Genomic DNA, 5,734 nt, shown 5'->3' with positions numbered 1-5,734 from the left:
TTATCTGGGCTCTCTGTTCTGTTCCATTGGTCTATGTGCCTGTTTTTATGCCAGTACCAGGCTGTTTTGATTACAGTGGCCTTGTAGTATAGTTTAGTGTCTGGTATTGTGATCCCTCCTACTTTACTCCTCTTTCTCAAAATTGCAGCAGCTATTCAGGGTCATTTATAATTCCATATAAATTTTTGAAGTGTTTGTTCTATTTCTGTGAAAAATGCCATTGGTACTTTAATAGGAATTGCAATGAATGTGTAAATTGCTTTGGGTAGTATCGACATTTTGATGATATTAATTCTTCCAATCCATGAACACGGTATATGTTTCCATTTGTTTGTGTCTTCCTTGATGTCTTTCCTGAGTGTTATATAGTTTTCTGAATACAGGTCTTTTACCTCTTTGGTTAGGTTTATTCCTAGATATTTTATTTTTCTTTTTGCTATTTCAAATAGATTTTTTTCCTTGATCTCTGCTTCTGCTGTTTCATTGTTGGTGTACAGAAATGCCTTTGATTTCTGGATATTGACTTTGTATCCTGCTGTTTTGCCAAATTCATTTATTAGGTCAAGCAGTTTTTTGGTAGAGTCTATAGGATATTCTACGCATACTATCATGTCATCTGCAAACAGTGACAGTTTTGTTTCTTCCTTTTGGATTTGGATGCCTTTTATTTCTTTTTCTTGTCTGATTGCTGTGGCTAAAACTTCCAGTACTATATTGAATAGAAGTGGTGAAAGTGAACAGCCTTGCCTTGTTCCTGATCTTAGTGGAAAAGATTTTAATTTTTGCCCATTGAGTATGATGCTGGCTGTAGGTCTCTCATATATGGCCTTTATTATGTTGAGGAATGTTCCCTCTATTCCCACTTTGCTGAGTGTTTTTATCATGAATGGGTGCTGTACCTTGTCAAATGCTTTTTCTGCATCAATTGATATAATCATGTGGTTTTTGTGCTTGCTTTTGTTTATGTGATGTATTACATTTACTGACTTGCGAATATTGAACCCTCCTTGCATCCCTGGAATGAATCCCACTTGGTCATGGTGTATAATCTTTTAAATGTATTGTTGAATGCTCTTTGCCAATGTTTTGTTGAGGATTTTAGCATCAATGTTCATCAGCGATATTGGCCTGAAGTTTTCTTTCTTTGTTGTGTCTTTATCTGTTTTTGGAATTAGGATGATGTTGGCCTCATAAAAAGAGTTTGGGAGACTCCCATCTTTTTGGATTTTTTGGAATAGTCTGTGAAGGATAGGGGTTAGCTCATCCTTAAGTGCTTTGTAGAATTCTCCTGCGAAACCATTTGGTCCCGGGCTTTTGTGTGTTGGGAGTTTTTTGATTACTGCTTCAATTTCTTTTGTTGTTATTGGTCTGTTCAGGCTTTCTGCTTCTTTTTCATTGAGTTTTGGAAGATTATATTTTCCTAGAAATTTGTCCATTTCACCTAGGTTTTCAAATTTCTTGGCATACAGTTCTTTGTAGTAGTTTCTTACAATCCTTTGTATTTCTGTGGTATCTGTTGTAATATCTCCTCTTTCATTTCTGATTGTGTTTATTTGGGTCTTCTCTCTTTTTTTTTTGATGAGTCTGCTTAAGGGCTTGTTGATTTTGTTTATCTTTTCGAAGAAGCAGCTCTTGGATTCATTGATCCTTAGAATTGTGCTTTTAGTCTCTATGTCATTTAATTGTGCTCTGATCTTGGTTATTTCCTTCCTTCTGCTTGCTCTGGGCTGCCTTTGTTGTTTTTCCACGAGTTCTTGTAGACGTAGGGTTAGGTTGTTTGTTTGGAATGTTTCTAACCTTTTCAGGTGGGCCTGTATCGCTATGAACTTCCCTCTCAGGACTGCCTTGGCTGTGTCCCATAAGCTTTGGGTTGTTGTGAGTTTGTTTTCATTTGTTTCCAGAAATGTTTTGATTTCTTCCCTAATGTCATTCTTGACCCATTCATTGTTTAATAGCATGCTATTTAATCTCCATGATTTTGAGTGTTTTTGGTTTTTTTCCTTAGGGTTGGTTTCTAGTTTCAGTCCCTTGTGGTCTGAGAAAATGCTTGGTATGATTTCAATTTTCTTGAAATTCTTGAGGCTTGTTTTGTGTCCTATCATGTGGTCTATCTTTGAGAATGTTCCGTGTACATTTGAAAAGAATGTATATTTAGCTTCTTTTGGATGGAGGGCTCTGTATATATCAGTAAAGTCCTTTTCCTCAAGGGTATTGTTCAATGCCACAATATCTTTGTTGATATTTTGTTTAGAAGATCTGTCCATTTTTGATAGTGGGGTGTTAAAATCCCCCACTATAATTGTGTTGCTGTCCATATCTTTCTTGAAGTCCTCTAAGGTTTTCTTTATGTATTTCGGTGCTCCTATGTTGGGTGCATATATATTTACAATATTTATGTCTTCTTGATGGATTCTTCCCTTGAGTATTATGAAGTGACCTTCTGGGTCTCTCTTTATGGACCTTTTTTTGAAGTCTACTTTGTCTGATATGAGTATTGCTACCCCAGCTTTTTTTTCCTGTCTATTTGCTTGGAAGATTTGTTTCCAGACCTTCACTTTCAGCCTGTGTAGGTCTTTTATTTTGAGGTGGGTCTCTTGTAGACAGCAGATATGTGTGTCATTTTTTCTTATCCATTCAGCTATTCTGTGTCTTTTGATTGGAGCATTTAATCCATTTACGTTTAAGGTTATTATTGATAGGTACTTATTCGTTTTCTTTTATGTACATGTGTTCCTCTCTCTCTCTCTCTCTCTTTCTCTCTGTCTTTTCCTTCCCTTCGTTAAAGCAGTCCCTTTAGGATCTCTTGCAGAGCTGGTTTAGTCGAGGCATATTCTTTTGGACTTCTTTTGTCTGGGAAGCTTCTTATTTGGCCTTCTATCTTGATCGAGTGCCTTGCTGGATATAGCAGCCTTGCTTGCAGACCTCTGGTTCTCATTACCTGGAGTATTTCTTGCTATTCTCTTCTGGATTCAAGTGTTTCCATTGAGAAGTCAGCTGTTAGCCTTATTGGGGCTCCCTTGTATGTTACTTCCTGTTTCTCCCATGCTGCCTTTAAGATTCTCTCTTTGTCTTGAAATTTTGCCATTTTAATGATGGTGTGTCTTGAGGTGGGTCTCTTTGGGTTCTTCTTGATTGGGACTCTCTGTGTTTCCTGGATTTGTGTGACTTTTTCTCTCATCAAATTAGGAAAGTTCTCCTTCATTACTTGTTCAACTAGGTTTTCGATCCCTTGCTCTTCTTCTTCTCCTTCTGGTAGCCCTATTATACGGATATTATTACGTTTCATATTGTCTTGCATTTCTCTTAATCCCTCTTCATTCTTTCTGAGCCCCTTTCCCTTTCTTGCTCTTTCTGGATGTTGTTTTCTACTTTGTCCTCTAGCTCGCTAATCTGATCTTCTGCTTCATTGATCCTGCTTTTCATTCCTTCTACTGTGTTCTTCAGTTCAGAAATGGTATTCTTCATTTCCTCTTGACCTTTGTTGAGAGTTTCTATTTCCTTTTTCATGTTCATATAGTTTGCAGTGAGATTGATGTAGTTTCCCTCTAATTTCTGAAAACTCAATTTGAGTTCATTGAACTTCCTGGTAATCATTGTTTTGAACTCACTGTCTGATAGTTGAGTTCTCTCTATTTCATTTAGAATTTTTCCTGAGGCTTCCTCATTTCCCTTCAGTTGGGGGTTGTTTCTTTGTTTTCTCATTGTTCTTCGGTTTCTTCTTTTTTCTTCTTGTTTGTTAATTTGATCTGTTCTGAATCCCTGTAATTATGTTGTGAACTTCTGTGGTAGAATATTTGTGAGATTCAGTGGTGCAATCTCCTTCATGGATCCTGGTGTTCACAGCTTCCCCCTACTCCTTTTTGTGATCAGTTGGAGGAATAAGGCAAAATGGTTTAAGACAGCAAGACAGTATACTATGATATTTACATTAGCAGCCAGTAGAGAAGAGATGGGTTATCCTTTGACTCCTTATAGTGTTAACTGTGATCCTCCACCCCACTATCCACGTTTTAGAAAGGGTGGAAAGAAAGTAAGACTCTTATTGGGAACGAGAGGATTGTCAGTTGGATCTAGAAAGCTGTGAGGCTGTGGGAGGTCAGATTCTAAGGTAGGGTTGGATTAAAGATTAGTATATAGGAGTAGTGTGTAAAAGAATAGAGACAACCCCCACAATGGTATAGTTCAGAAAATTGCAAAGTGGGCTGAGATCAGGAAGGGTTATTGAGAAGTATTTACAATTGTATAGACTAGGTCTTACTAACAGTAATAGTAAAGTGACAGTCTTGTGGCAGAATCGATGAAGTCTAGATAACAAAAATAAAGAGTATAGAACCTTGAGAGGTGTATTAATGGAACACAGATGAAGGATAGTAACTTAGCAACACCTTGTAACTGAGATACCAGGGGGAAGCTATCAAATGACAGTATAATGAGCCAAGGAAAGAAAATTATATAGAAAGAAAAAGAATACCAAAATAATATTAAAATTAAAAATGTTGGAAAAGTGAGAAAAAGATAATATAAATTTTCAGTAACTTGTAAGATAAAAAAAAAGAAAGAAAAGGGAAAGAAAAGCAGAAGATGTAGTGCAGGAGAGATAAATTTGGAGTGGAAAGAATACTATTAGGATGATTAGAAGAGAAACATAAGGGATTGTGAGATAAAAATAATAAGAATTGAAAAATAAAATGTCACATAAAACACAAGATAAAATCAATCAACTAACAACAGCCACAAAAACCAAACCAAACCAAACACAACCAAAGAAAACAAAAAAAAGAGAAAAAAAGAAAGAAAAGAAAAAAGAAAACAAACAAACAAATAAACAAACAAAACCAAAAACAAACCAAAAAAAACCCCTCTTGTTGGTTTCTAACTGGCCAGACCAGTTTTTCTGATCTTTCTGGCTTCAGCTGGCTGAGGGACCTTTGAAATGCTTCTCTCTCTCCCAGCCCAAATCTCAGCAAGTCTGTCAGAATACAGACTTGCTGTACCCTGGGCACTCCCGAGCACATTGGCTGTCTGGATTGCACTTCCACGTTCTTCCAGACTCCGGGGTCCTGCAGGATTCCAGCTCTATGATCTCAGGAGGCACCCGCGACTTTTTGGGATTCACTGCGCCCTCTCTGGGAATGGTAAAAGGGCACACCCTTCCCCCAAACTTTTGAAATTCGGGGTCTAGGATCGCCCTAAGCGCCTCACCACACCTGTTCCGGGTTCACAGGGAGCGTGAGACAGTCTTCCTGATGGTGCGAAAGGGGAGCCCTTTCCAGCTCTGTGGTCACTGCCGAACCGCACTCCGACCAGGTGTTGGCACCTTTCCCGACTCCCCCAGCCGGGCTGGCTGGAAATTTCTGAGCCACTACTGTAGGAACCACCAAGCACCATGTCCCTCCCGGGATCCCAGCGCATGATTCAGGCCTCCCTATGGGGCGCGAACCGAGTGCATTCCGACTCTGTGCTCTCCACCGATCTGCACTTCCTCCGGGCTAGGGGTGTGGGCTAGGGGTGCAGGCACTCTTCCAGGCTGCCCCTGGTCCTGTCGGCTAGAGGCCCTCACTTCTCCCAAGTCTCTGGGCGAGTGTTCATAGTCCCTGGGTGATTTTTTCCCAGTCCAACTGGCCAATCTGTTCCTTCTAGCAACACATTCTCCCCTGGAGTTGCTCACCCCCGTATTCGGGGGAGGAAGCAGCGACTCCCCTCTCCTGGGAGCCCCGAGCACCGGGCCTGGGGA

The sequence above is a fragment of the Phyllostomus hastatus genome, unplaced genomic scaffold (assembly GCF_019186645.2).
Source record: "Phyllostomus hastatus isolate PE091 unplaced genomic scaffold, TTU_PhHast_1.1 phas_scaffold_78, whole genome shotgun sequence".
In the NCBI taxonomy this organism is placed as follows: Eukaryota; Metazoa; Chordata; class Mammalia; order Chiroptera; family Phyllostomidae; genus Phyllostomus; species Phyllostomus hastatus.
Note: the sequence above shows the minus strand (reverse complement) of the source record.